General features: G+C 37.7%; 1 long non-coding RNA gene across 1 annotated transcript; it reads left to right on the forward strand.

Moving 5' to 3' along the window:
- On the forward strand, positions 5,955 to 14,173 carry LOC110393151. Its single transcript, XR_002434819.1, has 3 exons — positions 5,955 to 6,065; positions 13,584 to 13,662; positions 13,944 to 14,173. It is a non-coding gene; the product is annotated as an uncharacterized LOC110393151 (long non-coding RNA).

Here is a 16,309-nt window from a genome sequence, read left to right on the forward strand (position 1 = left end):
CAATATTTTTTTCTTCCTATTAACAAGCTCAACTTTAAAGAAATGAATTCTCCTAGGAGAATAAATTAAAACAAATACATCCAGAGAAGACAAAACCCATAAAAAGCAGATGGTATCACATATAAAATGCCGTCAATTTTTATGCATCTATGTAGAAATGCTGAGATGTTCCCAGCTTTGACATAAATTCTACCTATCAGCCCCATCAGGATACCACAACAGTATTAATGACTACAACAGATGATTTTCTACTCACCAACCCCAAAACACTGCACTCACCTCAGCAAAGAAGCTAGGAGAATCTGTGCATGCTCATATATAATGCTAGGACTTTTAGTAGGGTTAGTGGATCCTATCCCTCTCTGTATCAAATGTAAACTTATAAATTCCTGATTTTGCTCAAGTTTTCTGCCTCTGTTGTCACTGAATGCTCTTATATATATGTTATTTATATTTGAGAACCAGTGGCTTAAGCACGTTGAGAAAGAAAAACACCAGTCAAAGAGGAAGAACCTTTACAGATTACCCCTGGTTGCAGTTGACCAATTAATCTTTAAGAAGTTTTTGCCTTTCAACTTTTAATTCATTTTTCCAAAAGCCATCTGTCACAGCATGGATCTTAACCTGGATTTTCTATTTCTCAGTTCAGTGTTCTGATCACAGAAAACCTGAACCTAAATGTCCAGGGCAGAAAATCTATTATCACACTAAATATATGGCCAAAACCAGGTGCACATAGCCCCAGATCAGAATTAGTACTTGAGGCCAAATCTCAGTGTACTCAGAACAGTTCCAGTGTTCAAAGTCCCATTTCAGTATTTCAAAATCAGGTGTTGATATACCTTGCCAAATATCCAGCTCAAAATTAGCACTGCTAGGCTATATCGTAGTTTTACTTTAAAAGAATTTGAAACTGAAGCCTGAAGTAAATGCTCAAGAGAAGGATGCTCATGGGTTTGGAATTAACAGTTAATGACAGCTTGCTTCCAGAGGTAGAGATTATTAAAGAAAATGGACTACAGCAATTAAAATTAACAGTATGGAAAATAAAATATGCATATACATTCTGCAAAAGGAGAGAGATTCTTTGGTGTGAACTCCAAAATCTTACTGGGACATAAATTTCAAGTAGCTGGACACCAGGGGGATTACACTAACCCTTCTCAGCTGTAATTTGAGTCAGTATTATCTTTTTAACTGTTGGAAAGACAATATGGCTCGATGTGATTTGTAGACACCATTACATTAAAAACACTGAAAGAGTAAACTTCTATTATTTCCATCTCCCTTGCTGCATCACTTTTCTTACGGTCACATTTACTTGTCCTCTCTAAAATGGGATGTTTCTGTTATTACTGTGGTTCAAAGTCCAATGGTAGAGCTAAATGACTTTTTAAGAGTGTGGCCTCATACAACTGGAGCTGTAGACATATACAGTGCAGATAATGCATTCCTCTTAGGCCTTTAGAGTCCAGGGAAGGCCCTCCTGTGCCATCAAACTTCTTTAAACTTAAACTAAAGTAATGATGCCATCAACTCCATTTATATTCTCACCCAGTTAGTTCTGCTGCACACACTTGTTGTTCCAAATCACTAGACGCTTTTCTTTCTGTAAATACATACAAACTTGGAGCATATTAAAAAATAATAGGATAACAATCAGATACTTGAGTATTTTCAACAGAAGGAGGAATGGAGGAGTACTTAACTAGTAAAGTTCCATGAAAAACTGGAAATCTTTGAAATGAAAGTTGACCACATGTATTTAATATTATAGTGTATCCAACTGACTGCATTTTTTTCTGTAGTCTATGCTGTGTGCCATATCCTGGACTTTTACTTAGTTTTGATTCAAGTGAACTCACACTGAATTCAGTTTGCCTAAGCTGGTTATCTGTCCATGACAATTTTCTCCCCATCATGTATTACATGTGAAAACAGGAGTACATTTTCACATGCCTTGTTGCAAGTCTGACCTTTTGAAAATTAGTCCTTAAAAAATTTGCTCAAGGACACGGAATGAATCAGTCAATCGTGTAAATTATAATTTACTGCCTTGTTGATTTTGGTCATTTCAGCTTTTTTGTATGCAATACTCTAATCATAGTACAACAGCAGCAACCTAACATCATGTTAGATTAGCATAAACCTCATTTTATTTTATGTCATCTGTCATCCATCTGTGAGGTTTTAATGTCTTATTCTCATCACTTTTAAAGCAGAAAACTTACATCTCTTTCTATAATGTAATTATAGTTCCCTTATCATTCCCTACAGTATAATGTTACGGGGAATTTTCTTCTGCTTCTTGTATAATTTCATTTCCTTTTTTGATTGGCATTGTGTAGTATTGTGTTTGTCAGAAATTTCCACATTTACATTTTTATACCTGCATGTATTTTCAGAGCAAGAAAATTAAAAATCAGGAAAGTGATTAATGCAAATATTATTTGACTGGGAGATCTTTAGGTCTGTGACTCTGTATGTGACTACTGTATCTCTCTGACCCCAACAAACAAACCAAAAAGCCTATGACCCCATCTGTCTCTTGGGCAGGCATGTGGTGAATTAAACTTAGCTCACTTTGTGAGTGAACCAAAAACTTCGACCTCATCTCAGATAGACTTGATAAGTTGTCCTAGCTTTAAGCATTTGATCAGAGTTAATCCATACATAGAAGGCTGTAGACCAGGTTAGGCGTACAGTTTTTAAATGTTCCATAACAATAGCAAGGATCGATCCTTAAGTCCACTGACATAAGCGAAAAAATCCAACTGCAGTTAAATCACCTTTGAAGTATCAGAATAACTGCAAACTCTAGCTTTGTGAGCAGCTTTGTGAGCTTCCTTCTAGCCTGTCATGAGGGGTGGTACCTGTTGATCCCAGAAGGCTGTTTCCAGTGATGCAGTTTTTCGAGACAGCCCTTACCTGTATCGACATTTACCATAGCTCAGATCTCAGGCTTCTGTTGTAGAACAAGGCAGTGTTTCATGCTGACATGCTTACAACATCACAACATGATTTGTAAGATAAGGAATAACAACCAGTAATGGCTTAAATCCTGTGTCTTACTAATGTTCAGTGGAGGCCTAGATCTGGCTCCATGGGCAGAAAAGTTGATGGGAGGACACGTGGTATCATGACAGAGTATTTAAAGCCCAGTACATGAATCATGATACCTTGTTCCTTGATAGTGCAATTTCAGCTGAAGTCATTATGTTCCATAGGGATCATATCTTGAGACAGTCAGGAAGCTGTACAGAAAACATAGATAACCTCACACAGTTACAGAGACTGCAACAGGAATTAGCAGAGTCAGTATTTTAAGAATCTGCCTTTTGACTAAGAGCACCTAATTTGACAGTAAGATAACCAAGTCCTTCGCTGGAACCAAGTCAAAAGGACTTCAGAAAAAGCTTCTTTCTATGACGCCCTTAAAGATACTATCTCCAAAACCGTATGCTCTTTCATGATCCCATGGTTATTATTCTTATTTATCTTTTTCTTCACTGTTCTGGTTTCTAAGCAGTGATCTTCTGCATGTTATTTCAAATGCAAGAATAGAAGAAAAGCATCGGAATGTTAACGACAGAAACAATCTTCTATCAACAGATTCTAGCTGAAGCAAGACCAATGCATTTCTTTGTTATATCTTGATACTAATATTGAATGCTAATTTTAGAGTCTGCATCTGTTTTTAACCCTGAGAAAATAGAAGGCAAGGATGGTGTTGCTGTCTACAGCTTCATAAAATTTTGATGTAATTAAGGTAAGTTCAGTTTCATTATCTGTTGGGTTTTTCATTTTTGATTTTGTTTGCTAGTTAGGGGAGACACTAGATTTGAGTAAAATACCTACAGCTGGTAAGAGAGAGGAAAGAGGCAGAACCTATTTTTACTAATGAAAATGCAAACCATTGAACTAAATAATTAATGCAGTGCAGTCTAATTTCTTAGTCCAGAACATCAGCTTTATATCTTCTGCAAAATCTAAAACACATCCAACTTTCATTTTGTAAATGGATGCATGTGCTAATTGGAGGTTGCCGATTTTATTATAACCAGAGAAAATTTTGATATAGATGTATGGACAAACAAAAAATTGATAATCTGTAATTAAAAATTCAATTTCTTTTTTTTAAAAGCATAAATAAAAGTTTACTTGCTAAATAATGAAAGAATTTAACTTCCTGAGGTCAAATTTATAATGTGGTGGGTGTGGGCATTTGCATACAACTATTAATTAAAAATCCTTATTTCCCTCTTATCCTATTGAGGATAAGAGGGTTTAAATTAGTTTTTAATAAAAAACAATTAATAGAAAGGAAAAAATAGAAGAGATCTCATTTATTATTAAGGTTATTCTATGGAAAACATTAATTATAAAAAGTTTTCTTTTAAAATGATGATGCTGGAAATAGTAATTTAAGAAAAAGCATATTATTTTCGTATACATTAAAATATAAAATTATTCAGCAGCTCCTATTCAGATGTGTTAAAGCAGCAGTGGGGCAGCAGTATACTCTACATATAGTCAAAAAGAAAATTACAGACTGTGGAATTTCTCCAATGGTAGAGAACTTCTGTGCTACCTAATATTGCTGCTGTGACCCTTTACCGCATCCACACACATAGTTCTGTGTGCGTTTTGGTTAGATAAGAGTGGGTTTTGGCATCACAGTGTACATTTATCTGTAGATCATTGTGTAAAGGCTTCTTGCAACTATGATAAATTAACGTTGGCTTTTGGCTCTTCTTTCTGAATGCAGCTGTACCAAACCTATGTGCCTCAACAGTGGAAGAATGCATGGGCCCCACTGGCTCTTATCCTTGGTTTACCTGGTTCTGAGATCAGGACGAAAGAATAAAAATGTCACTCATGACATACGTGTGATGGCCCCATTGTATGAAAGGAGAAGTAGATCATAAACTTCTAGCTTGGTCAGCACGTCTCTTCAAAGGATCAGAACTAAATCCTTTGTTAAATACATCCCTTAACAACACCTGAGCTAGGACACTGCTTATGTCCTAGCTGTTACACTTTTTTTTGGCCTCACAATTCTATTATAATGGCTGTATGGGAGATGTGCTGGTACAGTTCCATTGAGCTGTGAGAACTATAGGATCACTGGGCTATTAGCTAATTATCATGTAGTAGAGCTTTCAGTTTCAAGGCTTGATAGGTTTTTCTCCTTCTGATTCTTTTGCCTTCCCTCTTCGCTTCTTGTTGAGTTTGGTATGGATACAGAAACCAAGCATAGGAGAGCAGGGGGAGGATGCCTGAATGTCCATCCCTTGCAAGGATACATAGGAATTTCTCTTCCTATTCTCTCATCTTTCTCAAAGTCCTGCTTTCCTCTAACTGCAAAGTTCCTATTCCTGATTAAGAAGGGAAAAAACTTGTAGTTCTATGGCTGTTGTCACTCTCCTCCTACGGCTGCGTTGCCTATGATCCAAGGCCAGGTCTGATTCAGCACACCTGCATAATCTTAGCTCATACAGCTAAGGAGACTGCCAGGTGGAGAGTGAGCTGAGAGAAAGCACGTACCCTGGAGCCATATAAGATAAGAACGATAAAGCTGCAGACAGGGGTAAGATTGTTGGGATGGAGGTAGACAGTGATTCAAAAGGAAAAATATTAACAAGATATAACATTCTAAGAAAGAAAAGTAGGACTAGAAAGCTACTCCAAGGTTCAGCCTGCTCCAAGGAGCAATGGAGATCAACCCTTCCCAATCTGGCTGACAGTTGCTCATCCAGCAAAGACTGTTTGGGTGTGGTAAGCCAATTAATGCCTAACCTAATAGTCCTCATCAGTGCAAGCTATTTATTTTATGTAATAGGAAGTAAGTAACTATGGAGTCTTTTCACATATGGTAAAAATTGCCTCATTAAACCTGGGAGGACAAGGCAGGAGGTTTACCCCTACTTTTATCTTCCTATTCCCCATGTAGCTCCCTTGCTATGGCTGTCTACTGTCAAAAGGCTGCTTTTCTTCTACAAGTATGGTCTATCCACTCAGGTCTGAGCGTTAAATTTTGACTCTTTTGTTACACTGGGGGAGAAGTAAGTATTGTTCCATCTTCCTAGTCTCTTGACCAAACTCACCTTGTTTTCATTAACTTCATGCATGGTTATGATTTAAGGACTTCTATTTGATTACTTAGTTAAAATGGTACTGGAAAATACACCAGATATAACCAGGCTAATAATACCAAAACTGAGATAAACAAAATGAAATGATGTTTTCTATTTTGAACCATATACAAAGATTTCCCAATCTATGTTTTTCAGCTGTATTTTTAAACAATGCATTTACATAGAAATTGCAAAATAGCGTCAATCTATTTTGTAGATTTTCTTGATAGATTAAACTTAACGCTGACATGCTCAATACATTCTTCTTGATTTTTGTTTTTATTTTTCCACAGAACAAATTGTCATTTTGTTAATATGAATTTAGCAGTGAATGTCATCCAACATGTATTCTAGTGATCAAGAGTGATCAGAGATGTCAGGTTGCTGATGCAGATAAAAATGAATATTACATTCACTTTAGGTACCTAAAGCAATTGAATCCTTTTTTGGTTAATGTGATACTAGGGGTATTAGTCGACGCTCAGCTGAGCATGAGCCAGCAGTGTGCCCAGGTGGCCAAGAAGGCCAATGGCATCCTGGCTTGTATCAGAAATAGTGTTGCCAGTAGGAGTAGGGAAGTCATTCTCCCTCTGTACTCAGCCCTAGTGAGGCCCCACCTCAAGTACTGTGTCCAGTTTTGGGTTCCTCACTGCAAAAAAGACATTGAGGCCCTGGAGCGTGTTCAGAGGAGGGCAACGAAGCTGGTGAGGGGTCTGGAGCACAGGCCTTATGAGGAGCGGCTGAGGGAGCTGGGATTGTTCAGTCTGGAGAAGAGGAGGCTCAGGGGAGACCTCATCACTCTCTATAACTACCTGAACGGAGGTTGTAGTGAGCTGGGGGTCAGCCTCTTCTCTCTTGTAACTAGCGACAGGATGAGGGGGAATGGCTTCAAGTTGCGCCAGGGGAGATTTAGGCTGGACATTAGGAAATACTACTTTTCTGAAAGAGCGGTCAGACACTGGAACAGGCTGCCCAGGGAGGTGGTTGAGTCACCGTACCTGGAGATGTTCAAGAAACGTTTAGATATAGCGTTGGGAGACATGGTTTAGTGGGGTTGTTGGTGGTAGGTGGATGGTTGGACTAGGTGATCTTGTAGGTCTTTTCCAACCTAGCTAATTCTATGATTCTATGATTCCCCTCAATCTTTATTGGTGTAGGAAACGTGTGAAGAAGGGAGCATGTCTGATGTCAGTCTTATCACTTATAAGAGACTAAAATGAGTATGCATTTGTTACTTTACTTGATAGGAAATGGCATAATCCTTGCTGGCTGGCTGGTGGATTATCAAAGAGTGCGCCTTCCACTTCACAGCCTTTATGCTTCATTCATCTGTCAGAATGAGAATGTTAAGAGTAGACAGGAGCACAGCTTATGGAGTTGCTCTCATCCATCTTATTTTTTAATGAATGAGCAACAAAATATACATGCAAGATGTGTACAGTATTGTGTCCAAAATACAGAATTATTTACAAAAGCACACCTGATAAGGCACAGAACATATTATAAATGACTTCAGAAGGCAGTGAGAAATTGCTTCTGGCACGTGAATAAATAGGACTGCAGGGATTTGAGATCGCTTTCCTCTTCCACTTCTCTTTCTGATAACTGGTATGTACAATCTGAAACCTAAGAAAACCTTCATTGCAGACCATTGTCAGCAGCCCCAAAGAATCTGTATATTTGAAGAGTGACCTTGTAAGGTACCTTTGGAAGGCACACCATAACACGTGTACAAAAGACTGTTGATATGATACAGGTTCTCATCATTCTAGTCAGTATTAGCCTTCATGGAATGGCGTAATTTGCTTGTGTGGATATGGAATGAAGAATTTAAATGTTATTGTATACATTCAGCTACAGGAAAGTTGCCAGTACTACTTAAAGTAATATATGTAGGATGATTACATGGTAAAAGAGGAGAATTTCTATTGTAAAGAATACTCAGTCAAAAGGTTAGAAATACTAAACTAGGTTTTATGTCAGGTTTTCTTAGATGCTGGTATTCTCATTGAAAACGCTAACACAACCAAAACCGCAGTCACAATAACAAACAATAAAGCAAGACCTCATCATATACGTTGTGTGCTATCCTATGAACTTGATCCAAAGACCTGGCTGAAGAGAATAAAGACCTCCTGACTCATTTTATTTCTAAGTGACTTTTGCAGTCAGATATGCATCCCAAGCTCCTCTTCCAAAAGCAGCTTTGCAACATTGGCTATACTGTGTTAGAGCTAACTAGCCTACCAATAACACATAAACCTGCCTTCTGTATTAGGAGTTGTTGGCTTAAAAAAATTCAGAACCTAGACAGCCTTGTAGTAATGGACATACATATAAAAGTACCTGTCTTAACTTTGAAATACTTGAAATATGGCTATAAAATAACACATTTAATCCTGCTTCTCCTATAAGCAGGAGAGCCAGAGCAGTCCACCTGCTTTGCAGGAGGTGTTAGTTGTATAATATATCAGAAAACAGGTGTTGATATTCTTCCCACAGATCCCATTGGTATAGCATCCTGTCCTTTGCATCTTTAGATTCTTCTGTTCCCTGATTATCTTTCAGTTTACTTTCAGCCTTTAAATTCTCAGATATTCTCCTCAGCTGTATTTTTACTCAGAATTTGAAGCAACAGAAGATGCTGCTAGGAAAACCTACACCTCTATGTATAATTGTTAAATGTGGAAACCAATTCTTTGGGAGATTGCTGAGATGAACCCAGTCAGTTTAACATGAGCAGGTGTGTCTGAAATTCAGCATGTTACTGGAGAGAAGGAAGTTTACCTGACTTTACTGTGTAGGTACGAAATAGCCTCAGCTTTGCTGAGAGAAGTAAGGAGTCACTGGAATGACTGTTACTTTCTACCCTGGGTATACTATGAGCTCAGCACATGCTGTGGAAAGTGAACAGTGTTTGTGACTTACTGTGATAGCGCTATTCAAAATCTGTAGCCACTGTGCAGGAGACTATTCAGTAACAAAATTCTTCTAGCTTTGTCTTTTCTTTTTTTTCCACATTTATTCTAAAAGAAGTTGTTTCTCGCTGAGACTTGAAAGTTTTAACTGTATGCTAGTATTAGGTTGGGGGTATGATATAACTTTCTACCAATACAGCTAACCAGTGACATCCACTTTTCATTTGCTTAGGCATGTTTTCCTTTCATATCTAAATACAGCTCTACCAATATAAACCTCCTTATACCACGTAAATAATTGATTGTACTTTTGTAAATGTACTAGAAGAAAGAAAATACTAAAACTTCTTAGTAGCTTTTAAGTAAAATTTAACTATTTTTTTTTCAAGCAGTTCTGCAGTTTGAAAATGAATTTGTCTAAGAGGAAGACAAGTAGAAAGGTTCTTGACAGGCTGAGTATCAAGTTTTGGAGTGTGGGTGCTTAAAGATGGTTTGAGGAATGTTTTTATTTGAAAGTTCTCTAGCCTTTTTTGGGGAAATAAGAGCTTCCCAAAGCTATTTCACAGCATATAGAAATGTCTAAGAAAGTCCTATACAACCACATTGATCCAAGTTGCTGAAACAAGACCTTAGATATACTTACGGCTTTAAAAGAGACAAGGACCTCTGGGTCAAGAAAGCTATGTTTACCTGTAGGAATTTATAGCTCTAATCTCAGTCTGAAAAAAAGGATTGGGCCACAGTCTAAAATGGGCATCTTCATTTAGTTTTGACATTGTACTATTAAAATGAATAATTCAAATCAAGCTTTTGATTAAGTCAGAGCATTCAGAAAGTCAACAATAACTATAGACCTGAACTGTTGCCAGTAAACCTTCAAGAATCACTTTTTAGTAGGAAATAGCTTTTTTTTTTTTTTTAAGTAGCCCTGTCATTATATAGTGAACACTGGTACTATGTTTTGAAACAAACTTATTGTAAAGTATGATCTAAAAGTCTTTAACCTGAACCTATTAATTAACAAACAGCCCAGCTATAGTTGAGTTTCCAGTGGGATGATTTTCTTACAGTGAGTATGTTTCAAATTCTCCATCTTAAAGGCTGGTTGGTGAAAATGCAGAATGGGAATGTGAGCTAGCAGAAATCAGGCATCACAGATCCAGGGAGGAGAAAGGGTGAGGCTCCTGATAAGTTCTGTACATGCTGAACCTGCAAAAATCAGATGCTTAGGAGTGCTGAGGCTCTGTAGAGGCTTGCGATCATGTTGGCAATAGAATAATCAATTCTAGAGCAGGTGACTGCAAGATAAACTACAAGTGTGTGTAGAATTTAGAATTAGGAATGAGAAGAGTTGTCTAACAACAATCCAGTAGGTGGCAATAACTGACATCTTGAAGAATACAGGGGAAGGATCATGCATTATGTTCTTCCTCAGGTTATGCCATTTGACTATCATCTCTCCTACAGCGCAGGGTGCAGAAAAGGCAATGGTGCAGTCTCTGAGGTATTTCTCACCTGTGTTTGCATGCAGCTGTGACATACTGCATCTCTGTTCCCTTTCTCAGCTACAATTCCTATTTATTTTATGACATAATCTATCTGGAACCAACTCCAAGCTGTTAAATATGGTCAGTCCAGACAGGAGCACATGTAGTGCTGTTCTCACTCCTTTTGGAGATGGTATTGCTCTTGGTGGAGGCAGGAGGTGAACAGCTATGGCTTGTGATAGCTCAGCATTGTCTCCTTTCTCCAGGAGTGGATGTCTAGAAAGCATGTATAGTCTTCAGATTTATAAATGTAGTCTCAACTCTAAATTACTCATTTTCATCCTTCACTTGAAATCACATTGGTGATGGTGTATAACATCAACACTTTAACTTTACAAGTTCTTTATTTCAAAAAGGGTTAAAAATATTTCCAGTAGTGTGTCAACTCTGTTTAGGCTTATGAGCTTCAGTTTCTCTATCAATATGTAATCTCCCTGTTTGTATATTATCACCTTATAAAAATCTCACTGTGATGCACATTTAACACTTGAAATGGTGACTGAAGAGTGGAAGTTGGTAACAAATGACATCTTTCAGGATCTACATCAGAGCAAAAGGAGCAAGAGAAGGATGACCTGAAACAGTTATTCTTGGGATGACATTATATGTATGTGTAGGTATAGACAGACATAAATTATATATATTTTTAATACATTTACATTGTCACATAAGGAATAATTGGTTAGATATACACATATCAGTGTGTGTTAAACATATCAAAAAGCACAATTCCATGTTTTGGAGCCCCTGTGCATGTACTTCATGTACTGTTCAACTCCAAGAATTTCATATAATACTAAAGTCTGTGATAATTTGAATGCTTGATGGGCTGATGATGTAGTATGAATTTAATCAAGCAGCACTATAAAAAGGTTTGGGTAACTTGGCTCTCAACTCATGTAGGCTGTCTGAATGGAGTTACTAACATCACTTTCTGATTCCTTTCCTCTCTTTGCCAATTGCACCAACAATTTGGCATGCATAGTAAGAAGTTATTATCGATTCTGCAGCAGCTTTCCTGTTGCATGGTGCAGATACCACAAATCTTGTTAACGGTCTGACAAAATATAAATGGTTTCATAATAAACTGCCACCCCTTTAATATCTCAACAACTTCAGAAATGTTATCTGGCAACTGCAGGGGATTAAAGTTATGTTTTCAGAAGGCCAAAATTTAGCACCATGCTTGCATAAATCCCTCACCCCCACCCCAGCTCTGCAAAGTAATTTTTTTTCAAAGCACAAAGCAGTAATTAAATTTAATCTTCTGTATCAAACACAGGTGTGTCCATCCATTTAATTATGTGGGGAAGGTGGTAAAGCATAGCTTTTAAAAGTGATAATTCTTTACAAGTTTTAGGGGAATCAGTAAAACCAAATGTAATACTAATTCTTCATGACTACTGATGCTGAAATGATCTCACAATCTTATGCACACCTTGCCAGTGCACGTCCTTGTGTAAGGTGCTACCATCAGACACACCTGGATCACCTGGGCAGAGGTCTGGCATAGGAGAGACATGGGCTGGAGAGCACAGGTGTCCTTAGGTAGGACGACGAGCAGAGTAAAATGGTTCCACTGAGTATTGCAAAAGGCTCCTGGGAGGAAATCTCTACGGAAGAGATGACAAAACAAATGCCAGAAGTGGTGTGTAAATGTAGGCTCCTTATGTGCCATGACAACTGGCTTCAAATCATTAAGTGAAAAATATTCCCAAAGTGTGAAGCTGAGTTTTCCTTTATAGTACTTTTTAATGTGGAGACACCTGAATCCTTACAGTGAAGATGTTGGGTATTGTATGAATGCTAAAATATGAATGTTGCTGTAGGTGCCCTACTCCTTTCCAGCTTCAGGCCTTGGCTATCTTTCAGCAGATAATGACATTCTCAGTATGTTACAACTCAAATTTGTCATGTTCCCCACTTGCATTCTTTGTTAAATATTTTTATTATACAGACTTTAAGTATGGTAGAAGGTGACATTGGTGCTTTAAGAATTCTTGTCCCTTGGGAAAATGAGGAGGGATAACAGAGCTTGTGATGCTATTTATGGCAGATGAATGCTCTGTTAGTGTGCATTGCTTTGCCACTGCAGAGAAACTGCTTACAAAATGAGATTGACACTCTGCAAAAAAAAAAGAAAAAGAAAAAAAAAGAAAAAAAAAAAACTTCTTTGTGTTTGAATGCCTGATTTTTGCGTGTAGTCTACAGATTTTTCTGCTTTGAGCTGATACTGCTTTAGCTTGTGGAATGATGCTTTATTTTGAGTTGTCCCACTGAGATCAATAGAGCTGCTCAGGGAGTGTAACTCATCTTAAACAGGAGTGCCAGAATCTACTGAGGCTTTTCTTGGCATGTAACTGACCATCTAATTTCCAGGCATTGTTTTGTAACATTGCAACTTTTAGAACAGGAGGAGTAAGCAAATAGCAAGAAGTAGCAATTTTTCTTACTCAGAGTGAATGCCCTTGTTTCCATCTGGGAGCAGGTATTCATATGAAAAATAGCCCTTCAGCAAACATTTGTGTGAACAAAAGGCCTGTTTGTATGAATGCTTATAAATAACAAATTGTAAGAGTTATAAACACAGTTGAACTGAATAATCACTAAGCATTCAAATGAATGTTAGCAAACACTGAGCAAAGAGGAAGCTGCCTTTAGAGTTTTCTTGCACAGGGAGTTTCTCAGCAAGCAAAGACAGCATTTCAGGTGGGTTGTGAGGGTGGAGTAGTCTGTCACTGAGAAATGTGTAAAAAGCTGTTGACTTCTGACCTTGATTAATTGGAAGACTCCTCCTCTTCTCCCCCCCTCTTTCTTGGAGACTCTGACTTCTTCCACACACTAGTAGAAAACTCATGCTCTCATCTGATGTCATCAGTGCTGGCTAAGCAGCTCCAAGAACCAGACAATGGTTGAAGGGTTTTGACAATCCTAAGTATGTGGGCCTTTTAGCTGGCTGACTTGTGTCTGTTTCTCTGCAGCTGCACTGCAGTTTAGGAGCTGGAATGGAGGAAACTGAATTATAATTGTGTCACTTGAGGAGATACCTCCAATCAAAAGGTAATTTGTGTCTGTTTCTTCTCTAAGAATATAACATCTCTGGTAATTCTGTTGCCTACAGATAAAAAGTAAGCTAGAATATCTCTGACTTGGTTTCCAAGCGGGCAAAAATATTTCAGACTAGGAGGTGACAATTACTATTCTGGAACTAAATCATGTTTTTTTGACTTTTAACAAAGAAATTTCATTTACTTAGCAAGACCTGCTAGATGTGAAAACCCATGCAGTGAGATTGTAACATGAGCTTGCCAGACTTCTCAGAATTCTTTTCATTTCAACAGGCCTTGGTTCTGCCCAGATCTGATCTACACTGATGCTAGCGAACCATCAAAACAAACAACAAAGTGGTGACACAATAACCCATACAATTCATTGTTGGCACATTATTTACTACAGTTCTGATCTAGACTGATGAAAACTTAGCCATCAATTGAGCCTTGAACCTTATTTCAAGTGCATTGATACAATCTGGGGTCATTTCCAGCAGGAAAATGTGAATAAAAGAAATTAACGGAAACATGTCAAGCAAAGTCTGTCCCATGTCATTTATTCTGAAAACCGGAGAATTGGTAGATCTTAGATAGATTTCTTTTTTTAATATAATAATAGTCCCCAAACAGCTTTCTCTGCCACTTCAGCTCTCAAATTCTCCATAGGAGTTCACACAACTTGTTTTTGGCCAGCAGCTGTCCCAGCAAGACTACAGGTGATTTTAAGACGAGCATGAAGCAATGGACATTGTTCCTCAACAGTGTCCCCTGAGGGAACATCCAGGCTATAACACTCTGTATAAACACGGTGAAGATCGTGTAGTTCTGTTGTACACTTTCATTCAACAAAATTTCTGTATTGAAATGAAATCAGTTTAGTGCAGAAATAAACTTGCAATTTTTTAGTTGCTGGATAGGGTTTATTCACCTTTGAGTTAACTCCTGCATGCACGGAAGAAGGATAAAATATCAGTAGTGGTTGCACTATGAATTTCTACTAGATGAAATTGTGGAAGTTTTATCTGCAAGAAAAAAATTTGATTAATTATGTTTGTCAGTGTTTTACAAAAGGAAGCAACTCTCTTTTAATTCATCTCTGCACAGATGAACAATTAGCTTCAGTGACAATACCTTCTGCTTCCAGCAAAAGCCCCTGTGTACATGCAAAATAACTATCTGGTGTGGTTTTGAACCATCACACAGAATACGTGCGTCTTGCAAATTCTGCAGAATGTTAGATTAAATTGTCAGCTGTAAGTAATGATGTTACTTTGCTTATATCAATAAATTTATTTTCAGGTCTTGGAAATTGACCTGTTTACTCAAGGTGTTGAGAGAAAATATTACTCAAGGGTTTTTCTCTATCTCTTCCAGCTATGGTTACATATTAACTACTCTGTAATCAGCAATGAGAAATAAAAGAACACTTCCTGAAAATTAATCTTTTCACATGGCTTTTAACTGAGCTGACTGATCCTGGGAGTAGTTAGAGGAGTCTCAGGAACATGCTATAAACACATCAGCTCTGGCAATGTATGTCCATTTATGGGCATCAGTGGGGGTTTTCTTAAAAAGGTGCTCCAATGATCCACTTTAGCAGAGCTCGTCCACAATAGCAGGTTGTAGAATCACAGAATGACTTAGGTTGGAGGGGACCTTAAAATCATTTAGTTCCACCCCCCCGATCTAGTTAGAGTTGCCAGCCACTAGATCAGGCTGCTCAGGATCCCATACAACCAGGCCTTTTGGCCATCAGAATGTGATTCATCAGAATATGAACCTGCCTGCAGCCAAAATGAGAAGTTTATGGGCTTGTCCTGTTGAGGGAGGAAAAGCAGTGTCTGTAGTATTCTAGTTGCTAATGAGAAAAACGTATTGTCTCCATTTACCAGGGATATTCTATTACAAAATTACCAACTATGTATACAGATATTTTTGTAGATAGAGAGAGAGACTAAATTTTTAGGCAAATTGAAGTTGTGACTAAATAATTCCAGTCCTATCGGCTTGTTAGTGAGGTGACTCCAATCCAAATTCAGTGCCTTGAAGTCTAGGTTCTGTCTAAAAATGCAAATGGAAAAAATTTCCTTCTTAGGGTATGTATGCCTCTCCATTTTAAGAAGCCTACGTGATTTAGTTTGCGCAGCTGATGTACGTAAGATGAATCTCAATCTGTCCTGTATTAGCCCCTTGGACTGGAAAGATAGTCAGACTTACTTATTTTTCTAACTGTTGAGTAGTGTTTTACTATAACATTTTTTACAAATTAGTGTCTTACATAATTAACCTCCTGATCCTGAAATTATCAAAAAGGGATTTATGCATACACAAGATCCTTGAAATAATGAAAACTAGCCTAAAAATACTTACTACAAGTTATTGCTACTGCTGAAGGTATTCCAAGAATAAGAATGCTACAACTGGAGAGCCATTGCCTGATGTCTGTTGTAAGGCACTTTTGCTATTTAAGTAGTTGCTATAACTAAAAGGGAAAACAGGTCCTTGGAAAAGAGTTTCTTCCAAAGTACAGTGTTGCATTTGGTTCTCATCAAAGTGAAGCCAAGAAGCTAGGATATGAGAGCTACCAAATGAGCAAACACTTTATTCTCCTTTAACATCTTTAACATCAGCTTCTTATTCTGCATTATTAGACTCTA

The sequence above is a fragment of the Numida meleagris genome, chromosome 2 (genome assembly GCF_002078875.1).
Source record: "Numida meleagris isolate 19003 breed g44 Domestic line chromosome 2, NumMel1.0, whole genome shotgun sequence".
Classification (NCBI taxonomy): domain Eukaryota; kingdom Metazoa; phylum Chordata; class Aves; order Galliformes; family Numididae; genus Numida; species Numida meleagris.